The sequence below is a fragment of the Lissotriton vulgaris genome, chromosome 2_1 (genome assembly GCF_964263255.1).
Source record: "Lissotriton vulgaris chromosome 2_1, aLisVul1.2, whole genome shotgun sequence".
Taxonomy (NCBI): domain Eukaryota; kingdom Metazoa; phylum Chordata; class Amphibia; order Caudata; family Salamandridae; genus Lissotriton; species Lissotriton vulgaris.
The window spans coordinates 587941884-587956336 of NC_141687.1; positions in this window are offsets into that span (position 1 = coordinate 587941884).

Consider the following 14453-nt stretch of genomic DNA (forward strand, 5'->3'; position numbering starts at 1 on the left):
GGTGTCCCGCTGTCCACTAAGGATCAATTCCGAATGCGGGCCCAGCGATGGCAAGGGTGGTGTTCCCAGTTTCCCAGATCTATGCTCCCTGCGCCGGCGGCGAAAAGGTCCTTTCAGCTTAGGCAACGTTGCAGTTATGTGTTTATCTCGCAGCCCCACATTGGGGAATGTGTCTAGCCAATCTTCCGCCTCCTCCGGTGTATTGAAGAAATGCGTTTTATCGTTGGCCACCACACGCAGTCTCGCAGGGAACAACAAGGAATATTTCAGGTAATTCTGCCGCAGACGTCTCTTCACTGCCAGAAACGAAGATCTCTGATGCTGTACCTGAATGGTGTAGTCTGGAAAGAACATTACTTTGTGGTTGTCTATGTGGACGTCTATGTGGACATCCTGGAGCTTCCTGGTCTCCTGCAAAATGGTATCCCGATCTCGATAGTTACGAATCCGAAGAAGCAGAGGCAGTGGATTTGATCCGGCAGGTACCCTATGGGCGCGCTCTATGACAAAGTGTGGTGAGAGGGACCCTTCTGATGGCAGGTCTTTTAGCCAAATCTCAATATGTAGGGCAGGCTCTTTCCCTTCCCACTTTTCGGGCACGTCCACTATTCGGACATTGTTGCGTTGCGCCCTTCCTTCAGCGTCCTCCGCTCTATCCTACAGGAACTCCGCCCGGTTCAGCAAGTCTTGCACTTGTTTGTCTGACTGTGCCACCCGTGGTTTGATGTCAGCAAGCGTAGATTCTAGAGCTGTGGTGCAGTCTGCTAGTTTCCGATGATCTGCGTGCAGGTGAGTAAGATCAACAGCCACTTTATCTATTTTGGATTCCAGGGAGGTGCGGGTTTGATTGACGGTCTTCTTTAGGCACTCAAATGCATCCAGCTTACTTGGGGTTTGGTCCGCCGACCCCTGCTTCGCCATTTTGTCCGATTGGAGCTTGGACGGCGTTGGTGTGGCTTGAGCCCCACCTGTTCTGGTTCGCGCTCTGGTGCCGCCCGACATCAGGTGCTGATACCAATCGCCTTTCTAGTCTCACACCTAGGGAGAGCTCTACACAGTTGCACTGGGATGCGTGCACCACTATAATCTCTTTGTCAGCGTCAGCAGGCCTCAGTCTGCAGTTACTTGACAGGTCTCAGCCAGGGTAGTGGGGTTCCACTGGGAACTCTCCCAGATCCTCCCTGCACCTCAGTTGCCAACCTCAGCACACAGTATCCTAGGTCTTGGTAGGTGGGGTGCAGCAATGCACTATCCAATCGAAAACAAGTTGGGTCAGGTTCGGTGACACATGGAGCAGGTTACAACAACTAACCCAGTTGTCGGGGGACCACTCAGATAAAACACATGGAATGTGGAAGGTGGGGATCACGCCGCTGCTCCGGATGATGGTGTTGTGGACCCCAAGGTTTTGCCATAGTTCCTACGCAACAACAGCCCCGTGGGGGTGGCGGCCTTGCGGTGTCTCTGTGGTCAGCGTAGCAGATGGAGAGAGCTCCAGTGCAGTAGAGTATGTCTTCACGGGAGGCAAATGTCAGGCGCCCCACCCGGGGTATGTACGGCCGGGTCCTGGCACTGTCACAATACTACCAGTGCCACTCCCAGTTTGCAATGCGTAAATGCATGCCAGGGCATATGGGGAGTGGTAGCGAGTAGCGGATAAACTCCTGGATAGAATGAGGGCCCCGGGGGGAAGTTAAGGTCACAGACCAGTCTTCCCCCGGGGCTATTCGCGCGAGGGCCCGGAAGGACACGGTGTGGGAGGGATTAGAGGCTAGGGGAAGGGGCGGGCGTTAGGGACACATATAAGGTGTCAGGAGAGGATGGATCCAGCCTCTTCCTGACACCTTAGCACCACCGGGGGATTAAAGAGGAAAAGTTTGTGCAGGTTAGCTGGGCCTGGGGGCGGGTTAATGGAGGGTGTCGTTGGGCCAAGTGGGGGGGTGTGGTGGCACTTCTATGATATGGGCTTCCTGCGTCGCATTAGGTGTTAATGGCGGGGGCGGGGAGCCCGGAGCTCATGCAGGGTTTAGCCGGCATTGCTGCACTGTGTTGAGGTCGGAGGGGAGGGGAGGGGCGTTTGGGGGCATCGCGTGTTGTCGGAGTCGCGGGGTGGGAGGGGAGGGGGGGAGTCCCCACTGAGTTGATGGCAAGGAATCTGCCTGGTGCGTGCCAAGGGTAGCGGAGTGCCTGTTTAGGGGGAGATGTTACAGAATGAGGGGTCAACCCAGAAGGTCAGAGGGACCTGGGTAGTTATGCGATATAGATAGAGTGGTCCCTGACCAGAATGGAATTATTAAAAAACTTTTTCAATAGAAGAACAATTAATGACAAAAGTATTTAACAAAACACTATTGTTTATTTCACATAGTGTTTCTGAGTATTTCATTGCATTCTTTCTTTTTTACTTTTTTCCATTACTGTACATATAAATAACATTTTTCAGTGCCCACTATACAGGGAAAGGGGGGTGGGGGTTGTGCAGTGATCGGGATAGGTGCAAATGAGGGAAAGTGACAGGTCCATTGTAAATTTCTTTTAACAATAGACAATGGCTTCTCAGAGGAGCCATACAGGAGTACATCCAGAGTTCTGTTGGCATTATTATCGTAACATCACATTACAACCGGTGTTCAAAATCACACTCTAGTAATGTGTTCCAGTATAAAGGTCAACGTTTCGACCCTAGTCGTAGGGATGATGTCCCTTACACGGCGGGTCTTCTTCAGGACACGGGGGAAGGGGTGGGCATGTCCTTTAGGGAAAGATTATTAAAATTATTTAAAATCCCAATTAATGGGGAAAATGCACACAGAAGTACATCAAAGTTACATCATACATTGGGACGGGATCTATGCATGTCATGCTTGTCCGTATATAGGCAGGTTTATTTAGGCTAGAGCAAGGGTTATGTCCCTGGGTTTAATGCGTACCGATGTATTGGGTTCTTTATACCGACAAAAAGTCAGAGACCAGATAGTGAAAAATGGGGGAACAAATTTACAAGAATGAAAAAACATCGCCAGTCTCGTGGGAGAATTTCATGAGTTACCTTGTATTAGAGCATGGAGCTGCCTCCAAATTGAGTGCCCTGTAAAACAATATATGGGCATTAGTTGTAGAGTCATTATCATGGGTTCCTTATCAGGCAAAAAACATTGGGATCTGAATAATTTTTACCTTACTGGTGTTCCAGTAGGTTCTCATTATTATTGTGCACCTAGAGGGAACGAAAGGGGACCATGAGTATGTACATCATATTGCCACAAGTCACTGGACAGTGATTTCACTAGTAAAACAAGAGAAATGCGCATTCAGGATTACCTGTTTCAAAGCGCGAGTGCTTGAGCCAGGGTCCGTATTACTTCATGACTCGGCCACTGGGTAAGGAAATCGGAGCAAAAATTAGGCCTCACGACTTCCTACCTGCCAGAAATATGTGCTCCTAAACGAATTCAAACAGATAAGGTGGAATGCGACCATCAATACCTGAAAAATCGGGTCATGGAACCGCGTCCCCGGCAGTCTCCTGTTGAACGGGAGCTCATCTGGCGTTCTGCACCGCATATGTGAAAGCGGGCAGACTTCCGCATCACGTGATCGCGGTAAAAAGGGTAGATAGACTAAAACCCTATCTCTATGGTAACCTGCAGAAGCTTCGGAAGGAAGAGGCACGGTATTTCTATGCATCCCATAAATGCAGTACGGCATACAGTATCAGCCATTTAGTGAAGTTAATTCAAACATATACCATGCGCGAACATTTAAGCTCCCATAATTATTAGGAAAACATTCGGTAATCACATGTAGTGATAGAAAGGCATGTCGACATAAATGTAGTACGGCGTCGATGGCTCCACCCCCCTGCTGAGTGTCTGGACACCCTCATCCCGGACCTCCCGACCTCCAAGTGCGAGGGTCCGGACATCAAAGGAGACCAGACCTATAACTGGGGCAGCTCCAGAGCAGGAAGGCAGTTGTATCCTGGAGTCGAGATACACCTTGAAGAACTCACCCTTGACGGACTGCTGGCGCTGCCGCAGCCCTGCCTTGTGAAACATCGTTCCTGCCTGCTGGCGCTGCCGCGGCCCTCTGCAACCTACACCTTCGTCGGGACCTGCTGGCGCTGCCGCGGCCCATTCTTGTGAACCTTCGTCCTGCCTGCTGGCGCTGCCGCGGCCCTCTGCAACCTACACCTTCGTCTGGACCTGCTGGCGCAGCCGCGGCCCATCCTTGTGAGCCTTCGTCCTGCCTGCTGGCGCTGCCGCGGCCCTCTGCAACCTACACCTTCGTCGGGACCTGCTGGCGCTGCCGCGGCCCATCCTTGTGAAACATCGTTCCTGCCTGCTGGCGCTGCCGCGGCCCATCCTTGTGTGAACAATCGCCTTTGCCTGCCGGCGCTGCCGCTGCCCTTATCAAGTGAGACTTATCATCCTAGCCTGCTGGCGCTGCCGCGGCCCGACCTTCCAGAACTCCGAGCTCGAGGATTGTGAGCTACCCATCTTGCCACCCCGTACCAGACCGGTACCAAGACTGTCCCGCTACCCTTTTCCCCTCAGAGACTAGAATTAAGAGGACCCTCGTGTCCTGATCTCACTGTATCGCTGATAACCTTACTTCAAGAATCGTATATAAAGAGTGTTGACCTCATCCTTGTGTGGTGTCCATCTGTGGGGGGGGAAGTTACTCGTCTGTACGACCGCAAGAGACGGCCCTCACCGGAGGCCTCTCCCCTGTCCTTGGCCACCCTCCAGGTCCCCGTCTAACATTGGTGGCCAGCGGCGCGATCCGAACCAACGCGTAATCGTACAGAGAGTAACTCACCCCACGACTCAACCACAATGACAACCAAAGAGAGCGGATCCACGGAAAAATTCCAGATGGAGAAATTAGAAGAGTATAACCACAGAGAACTAAAGCAGTTCTGCATAGAACTAGGCATTGCTACCACAGGACTGAGCACGAAAGACGACTTCATAAAGGCCCTAGAATCTTGGGCGGAGACGGGTACGGTCGTACCTCCAGACCAAAACCTAGAGGCGCCAGAAACGAGCACCACTCCGACAGAAGGAAGGAGATCGGGTCTCTCCCCGGAGGAGATCCAAGAACGAGAAAAAAAGCAGACTCCATGAATTAGAGCTGGCACGACTTCGGTTGGACGGAGAACTGAAATTGGCGGAACAAAAGATAACATTGGAACACTTGCGGCTCCGTGAGGAGCGGGAAGAGAAGCAAAAACAGAGAGAGTTAGAAGAGAAAAAACTGGCCTACGAACATGAGCGCAACCTAGCAGAAATAGAGCTTCGGAAACAGAATAAAGACCTCGGAGTGCCCGAGCGCCCAAACACTCCTGGCACTACAGACCCTAAAGTCCACATCCCCAAGGATGTCGTCAGAGAATATTATCGGAACGACAATATCCAGCAATGGTTCAAAGCCTACGAGATAGCCATGACCTCCCACTGGATTTCCCGAAGTTACTGGGGAGTCGGGTTATGGGGGAGGTTCGTCAACGAAGGGCGCGACGCCCTGCTGCAACTCCCGGACCATCAGATGACGTCCTATGACCACATGAAGGCCGCCCTCCTCACTCGATACGGGCTCACGCCCGAGATGTACCGCCAGCGGTTCCGTGACTGCAAACGGATCCCGGGTACAACTTGGGTGGAGTACGTGAACTTTTTCAGCAGAGCATTCGAGGGGTGGATCAAGGGCAGCCAGGTAACCACCTATGAACAACTCTTTAACCTCATTGTGTGGGAGCACCTCTCCAACAATTGCTTCGTCGAGCTCAGGCAGCACCTCCTCGACAGTAAACTGACTGAACCTCGGCAGCTCGCCGCCAAAGCTGACCGATGGGAAAGCACTCGAGTTGCCCGAAGCGGGCCCAGCGAGCCAAACCGAACCAACCAAGGTCCTCATCGCCCCCGAGGAGGAGGAGGCCAGGGTCGGGGCAGAGACGCCGTCCCGGCGGTTCCCGCCAGCAACACCCCGCCCCCGGCCGGCAGGGGAAACCCCCCGATGCGTCCGGGGTTCCGAGCCAACGTTACTTGCCACCGGTGCCAGCGGACCGCCCACTATGCCAACGACCCTAATTTCCCAAAGAACCAGAATCCTATACCCCGCCAGGTCGCTGCCGCCGCCCTGGGAGAAGAGCAAGCCCCAGAGGATTATAAAGAATACGAACAGGAACAGCCCGAGTGGGAACCAGCCGCCATGACCCTGGCCTGCCTAGGGGAAAGAGACATGATTCCGCGGGCTCCCCTACCCGCCAATACGAGAAAATACAGCCAGTGGGTAAACATAAATGGGCGCAAGGCTGAAGCCCTACGCGACACCGGGGCCAGTGTGACAGCAGTCCGCTGTCATCTGGTGACCCCGGAGCAGATCTTGCCGAACGTCCTTTGCCCCGTCCGGTCAGCCGACAACTCAGAAAGCCTGTGTCGGATGGCCTGCGTCCCCTTCGAGTGGGGAGGAGTGTCCGGAATGCTGAAGGTGACTGTCCGTGATGATGCCCCAGTGGACTGCCTCCTGGGGAACGACCTCGAAAGTTCCCCCTGGGCAGCCGTTGAAAGAAGAGAGCACCTGGGGATGTTGGGCCTCCCTGAACGGGCCTGCATAACGACCCGGTCCATGGCCGCCCGCGCCATCTCCAGTCCCGAAGAACCCGAATGGCCAGAACCTCCTCCCCCGATCGTCCTGGAGGGAGACGCCCTAAGTGCCAATCCCCCAGAACAAAATGGAGAAGGGCCCGTGCAACTCCAGGACCTTCCCGAACTGGCCCAGTGGCGTCAAGAGGGTGGTCCCACCCAGGAACAATTCCGACAAGAACAGAAGACCTGTCCCTCCCTCGAGGGACTCAGGCAGCAAGCCCTCGCCCAGAGCGCAGGAGACACTGCAGGGGCCCACTGGATTTATTGGGACAATGACCTACTCTACAGCGAGCAAAGAATTGCTGAGCTAGGGGCCAGTCGGGTGCTGGTGGTGCCCCTCCGCTTCAGAGACTTCCTTTTGAACTTAGCGCACGATGTCCCCCTTGCTGGACACTTGGGACAAGACAAAACATACAACCGCCTGGTAACACACTTTTACTGGCCCAAAATGCGAAATGATGTCTCCAACCACTGCCGGGCCTGCCCCACCTGCCAGGCCAGCGGGAAGAGCGGCCGAAAGATCAAAAAACCCTTGCAACCCTTTCCCGTCATCACCACCCCGTTCGAACGGGTGGGAATAGACATCGTGGGGCCCCTAGACCCCCGAACGGCCCAGGGGCACCGGTTCATCCTAGTCCTGTATAGGCATTTATATAGCGCACTACTTACCCGAGGGGCCCAAGGCGCTTCGACCGCTGCGAAACCCTTCCTGGCTTCCCTGAGAGATGGTCCCTTAATGGGTATCTCCAGGGTGAGACCAGGCATCCCCGGCGGTCTGGTGGGGCCGTTAGTGAAGATGAGGCAAGCTAATGCCCAGAGTTGCCGAGTGTGATCGCTGATCAGAGTGGGCACCGAGGCGAGAGAATTATCGAGTCCGCTGACCCTGGTCCAGAAACCTGCCGCGCCGGGAATCGAACCCTGGTCCCGGGCCGTCCTCTGCTCTCGGGTCTGCCGCCTCTAACCAGTGAGCCTGGTGGACCACGCCACCCGGTACCCCGAGGCTATTCCTCTTCGGACCGTGACAGCACCCGTGGTGGGCCGAGCCCTGATGGGGATCTTCTCTCGAGTGGGCTTCCCCCGGGAGGTCGTCAGCGACAGGGGCACGAACTTTATCTCAAAATACATGAGGTCTCTCTGGCAGCAGTGCGGGGTCACCTACCGGTTCACGACCCCTTATCACCCACAAGGAAACGGACTGGTCGAGCGGTTTAACCGTACTCTCAAGGGAATGATCATGGGCCTGGAAGAACCCCTACGCCGCCAATGGGACGTACTGCTCCCGTGCCTCCTCTTCGCCTATCGAGAAGTTCCCCAGAAATCCCTTGGCTTCAGCCCCTTCGAACTCCTGTACGGACACCCCGTCCGGGGCCCCCTCAGCCTGGTCAAGGAAGGCTGGGAGATGGCCCCCCAGAAGACCCCTCCGGACGTGTATAAGTATCTCCTGACCCCCCGCAACCAGACCCGGTGATTCAGGGAACTCGCCAAAGCCAACCTGGAGGCCAGTCAGGAGGACATGAAGAAATGGTATGATCAACATGCCTCCTCCATCAAGTTCGAACCATGCCAGCAAGTATGGGTGATGTCTCCAGTCGAACCTTGTGCCCTGCAGGACAAATGGACAGGACCCCCAGAACCCACTCCGAGTCCTCCACGCCAACAGACTCAAACCCCACTTCGTACGCTCGAAGCTCAGCCTACTAATGGCAACAGATAGTGGGATGGAAGAAGACTCCGAGCCCCTCTCTGACCTACTGAGGACCCGTGAAAAAGATGGCTCCGTGGAAGGGGTCAGACTCTCCGAGGCCTTGTCCCCGGAACAACGCCAAGACTGCCGGGCTCTCCTGCTACAATTTGCGAATCTGTTCTCCCTCACCCCAGGGGTCACCCCCTGGTGCCTTCACGACGTGGACACTGGGGATAGTCCACCTATTCGATACAGGGCGTACCGAGTGCCAGATCGGGTGCGCACCTGACCCAGGACGAAGTCTCCAAAATGCTGGCTCTAGGAGTGATCGAGCCATCCGACAGCCCCTGGGCCAGCCCAGTCGTACTGGTCCCCAAGGCTGCCACCCCGGGCGTCGCCCCCGAGCTCCGCTTCTGTGTAGACTATCGGGCCTGAACGCTGTTACCCGCACCAACGCTCACCCCATCCCCCGGGCAGATGAGGTGGTTGACCGCCTGGGGGCTGCCCGCTATCTGAGCATCTTCGATCTAACAGCAGGCTACTGGCAGATCGGCCTCACCCCCAGGGCCCAAGAACGATCCGCCTTCTCCACCCCGGATGGCCACTACCACTTCAACATGATGCCATTCGGCATGAAAAACGCTCCAGCTACGTTCCAACGACTCGTGAACCAGGTATTGGCGGGCCTCGAAGACTTCAGCGCCGCCTACCTGGACGATATCGCTGTGTACAGTCGTCACTGGGCAGACCACCTTCACCACCTCCGAGAAGTCCTGTACGCCCTCCAGCAGGCCGGCCTCACCATCAAAGCCAGCAAATGTCAGATTGGCCAGGGGTCCGTGACCTATCTCGGACACCAAGTGGGGAGCGGTCTGGTGGCCCCCCTTCAGCTCAAGATCGCTGCCATCCAGTCCTGGCAACCTCCTGTCACCCAAACCGAGGTCCGAGCCTTCCTAGGGCTCACCGGATACTACCGGCGGTTTGTAAAAGACTATGGCAGCATTGTGGGGCCCCTCACAGAACTCACCTCCAAGAAAAATCCCAAAACCGTCAACTGGACTCCGGACTGTCAAGCGGCCTTCGAGAAGCTGAAGGCCGCCATGTGCACCGCCCCATGCTCCAGGCCCCCGACTACAGCCGGGAATTCATCGTCCAGACGGACGCCTCAGATCATGGCGTTGGGGCAGTCCTCTCTCAACTCAACGCCGAGGGAGTCGATCAACCAGTGGCCTTCATCAGCCGACGCCTGCTGGCCCGAGAGCAGCGCTGGAGCACCATCGAGCGGGAGGCCTTCGCAGTAGTATGGGCCCTCAAGAAACTCCGGCCCTACCTCTTCGGTACCCATTTCAGGGTACAAACAGACCATAGACCCCTGCAATGGCTGATGCAGATGCGGGGGGAGAACCCAAAACTGTTGCGATGGTCCATCTCCTTGCAGGGGATGGACTTCACTGTGGAGCATCGCCCTGGCCAAGACCACGCCAACGCGGACGGCCTGTCACCCTTTTTCCGCCTCGGCGAGGAGAGTACCCAAGAAGATGGGTGACTCTCCCTGCCTTCAGCTGGGGGGGACGCATGTTGGACAGGCCTCGTGAAGGGGCCGCTCCCTCCCCGCATAATAAGACCCGAACACCAGCTCTCCCGGTGTCACCAGAAGAACCACCCCGGCAACCCACAGAAGCAACCCGCAACCCGTCCCCAACGGGATGCCTGCTCCCGAACACCACGACACCGGCCGGCCCGGGCCACCTTCAGCAGCATTGCCCCGGCCCAGCCGCCATCTTGGACACTGCACCACGAGGCCGCGTGGCCTCAGCTCGACCCCAACCCTGGGCCTGGCCAGGCCCCGACATCGAGGCACCACCATCCACCCGGGAGGTGAAGAGACCACTTGGCAGGTCAATGGGAGAAAGGAGTGTCGATGGCTCTCCCCCGCCAGGTGCCGATCGCCCCTGGCCTCCCCGGGCGCTGGCTCCACCCCCCCTGCTGAGTGTCTGGACACCCTCATCCCGGACCTCCCGACCTCCAAGTGCGAGGGTCCGGACATCAAAGGAGACCAGACCTATAACTGGGGCAGCTCCAGAGCAGGAAGGCAGTTGTATCCTGGAGTCGAGAGACACCTTGAAGAACTCATCCTTGACGGACTGCTGGCGATGCCGCAGCCCTGCCTTGTGAAACATCGTTCCTGCCTGCTGGCGCTGCCGCGGCCCTTTGCAACCTACACCTTCGTCGGGACCTGCTGGCGCTGCCGCGGCCCATCCTTGTGAACCTTCGTCCTGCCTGCTGGCGCTGCCACGGCCCTCTGCAACCTACACCTTCGTCAGGACCTGCTGGCGCTGCCGCGGCCCATCCTTGTGAGCCTTCGTCCTGCCTGCTGGCGCTGCCGCGGCCCTCTGCAACCTACACCTTCGTCGGGACCTGCTGGTGCTGCCGCGGCCCATCCTTGTGAAACATCGTTCCTGCCTGCTGGCGCTGCCGCGGCCCATCCTTGTGTGAACCATCGCCTTTGCCTGCAGGCGCTGCCGCGGCCCTTCTCAAGTGAGACTTATCATCCTAGCCTGCTGGCGCTGCCGCGGCCCGACCTTCCAGAACTCCGAGCTCGAGGATTGTGAGCTACCCATCTTGCCACCCCGTACCAGACCGGTACCAAGACTGTGCCGCTACCCTTTTCCCCTCAGAGACTAGAATTAAGAGGACCCTCGTGTCCTGATCTCACTGTATCGCAGAATACCTTACTTCAAGAATCGTATATAAAGAATGTTGACCTCATCCTTGTGTGGTGTCCATCTGTGGGGGGGAAGTTACTCGTCTGTACGACCGCAGGAGACGGCCCTCACCGGAGGCCTCTCCCCTGTCCTTGGCCGACACTCCAGGTCCCCGTCTAACACAGGTCATACAGTAAATGACCTTAACTGGGTAATTTTAGAGACACTGGACAACAAAGACCACAACGCAGAGAAAATCCTATTTGAAAAGGAGGAGAGGTGTGTACACAGATTGAAGACGGATTCTGAAGAATTTTTTGATTTCAAGAAGATTTTATTGAGAGAAATAATAATAAAAATAGTAAGAACCAAATACAATATAAGTGATACAATTTGACACAAGAGAAAAATACAAACATGGGCTAGACTTGAGAAGTAAATAAAATAGCTGTATATAAAATTAAAAATCAATCGATTATAGGTAGAGGATCTGACCAAATAATGGCCTTAATCAAACAATAAGCAAAGGTATCACTATCAAATTCGAAGATGGGGACAAGGGAGGTAGCAGAATAAAAGAAAGAAAAAAGGAAAGAAGAGAGAGAGCAATAGAAAAGATGAACGGGAAGAGAGGACAGGAAAGAGAAAACAGGAAAAAGAAAAGAAGAAGAAAGAAGAAAAAGAAGAGGAAGAAGGATTCCCACAGGACTGACCCAACCTAGAACAAAAACAGACAACCATTATACAGACAAATCAAAAGGAAACTGAGGGACCAAACCTTTCGAGGACAACGCCATATAATCGTCCAAGGCTGTCCAAACCCCTTTAGAAATGGAAGGCAAAAGGTGTGCCTGGTCAACTGAGGTGTGAGCACTGTGTAAAAAGGATACCCAAGCCCACCACGTATGATAAGAGACCGACGAAAAAGATTTCCATTCCATAAGAATGATTTTGACCGCTACAGTCAGGAGAAGATCCAGTAACTGTAATTCTAAAGGGTCTAAAGGGAGAGGAGTAGGAGCAGCCAATGGGCCTAATAATATGAAAGGAAAGGAAAGTTGGAGCTCAATGTTAAAAATAAGAGATAAATGTCTCTGAATGAGGTCCCAAAAAGGTTGAAGCAAGGAGCAATGAAAAAACATATGAGGATAATCGCCTGCCACCAACCCGCAACTCCAGCAGAGATCATCGTCCTTAAGGTTGAGCGAATGAAGACGCACAGGCGTCCAATGGAGGAGATTGATAGAGGAAAAACTTAGATTGCATTAGGGAAGGGGCTATTTTATTACGGAGAGCTAGTTTACCAATGGATTGCCAAGCTTCGGAAGAAATATGGTCTGTAATAGCGTTATCAAAATGGCGTGACCATTTTTGCTGCGCAACCGTCTGTGCAGGAAGTGAAGCAGAGGACAAAAATTTATAAATTTTGGAGGCAACATGACCAGATTTGAGCTAAATGTGAAAAAGCGAAATGGAGGAGGAAGAGGGATGAAAACGAACTTTAGAAACGGCTACCTTGATTTTAAGAAAAGTATAAAAGTCAAGATTTGTTAAAGAGTGCTTTTGAGCCAAGGTTGAGAAAGGTAATGGTTCACCAGAATCACTATAAAGATGCTGAACAAGAGAGATTCCTTTGTCTGCCCAGTAAGACATGAGGGTGGGATCAATATTAAGCTTAATTTTGGAGTTCCGCCAAATAGATAACCACCTAGTTTTATGTAGAGGAATTGCCACCTTCTTATCTAATTTCCTGACCGCAGCAATTGTATCAATAATGATAGAATGGGAAAACAGAATATGCAAGGTATATGTAGTACAGAAAGAGGCAGGAGGTAAAGGTGATGCTAATTCGTGCTCTATGAGCAACCAAGAGGGAACATGAAGAGTTGGAGGAGAGAACCATAAAGCACCTTGAGAGGCCAAAAATGCAGTTTGGTATTTCTCCCAATCAGGAAAGTTACAACCTCCCATATCACAAGGTCGACGTAAAAATGTATATGCCAATTGAGCCCGTTTATCATTCCACAGAAATTTAGAAGTCAGACCATCAATTTCTCGAAAAAAGGAATCGGATAATTTAAGCGGAAGCATGGAGAAAACAAAATTAATAATCGGCGTGATCATCATTTTTAGAGTTTGTAAGCGACCCCACCATGAGATATGTTTCGGAGACCACGTATCCAAAAGACGACGCACTTTGAGGAGAGTCTGGGATTCATTATAAGCAATGGTGGCATAAAGAGTAGAACAAAAATAGATTCCCAAGTACTTCAGATGTGTAGCCTGCCACTTAAAGCCAGCCGAGCCCATATGAGCAGGAAAACAATAGGCATTAAGAGGGAACATCTCTGTCTTATCCTTATTTAGGGTATAACCCGAGACCGTTGAGAACAAGGAGATGGTGTCAGAAATAGCAGGGATGGCTAAGGCGATATCGTCTGAGAAAATAAGAACATCATCCGCGTATGCAGCAGTTTTAAGGCAGTGAGAACCAAAAGAAAAACCTTTAATATCCGGGTGTAGTTCAATCAAACGAAGAAGAGGATCAATAGATAATAAAAATAAAAGTGGGGATAAGGGACAGCCCTGTCTCGTGCCCTGGCGAAGATTAAAAAACGAAGACGTAGCACCATTGACTCTAATGTTAGCTTTAGGTTGGGAATATAAAGACATTACCATATTAATGAAAGAGTCTCCAAGGTTATGTGCGCATAAGACAGCTCGAAGGAATGGCCAAGAGACCTTGTCGAAGGCCTTTTCCGCATCAAGGGCCAAGGCCGCGGCAGGGAGTTGAGACCGCTTGGCAGCACCGATAATATGACAGAAAGTGCGTATATTGTCCCTTGCAAGACGACCTTTTACAAAACCAGTTTGGGAAGGATGTACAAGATGTGGAATAAAGGATTCTAATCTTTTAGCCAGGATTTTAGCAAAAATCTTTGCTTCCATGTTAAGGAGAGAAATAGGTCGGAAGTTTTTAGGATCCGAATGATCTTTCCCCTCTTTCGGGATCACAACTATGGTGGCTTCAGCAGCCGTACCAGAGACAGATCCATCCTTAACAAAAGAATCAAAGACAGATTGCAACTTAGGGACAAGCGAAGGGAGAAAAGTTTTATAAAATAGTATTGGATAGCCATCAGGGCCAGGAGCTTTACCAGAACGAGTAGCCTTGATCGCAGACACTATTTCTTCGGGGGAAATAGGTTTATTTAGAAAAGAACGATCATCCTCAGAGACCGACTGAATCGGAACCGATTTTAAAAAATCTTGGCATTTGTCAAAAGAGGATTGGTTAGAAGGGGTATACAATTTATTATAAAAGTCGCGAAAAACTTCAAGTATTTCCCCTGTTTGGAATTTTTTAGAGCCGGTGTGATCAGTAATAGAAGAGATTTGCGAGGACTTAAAAGA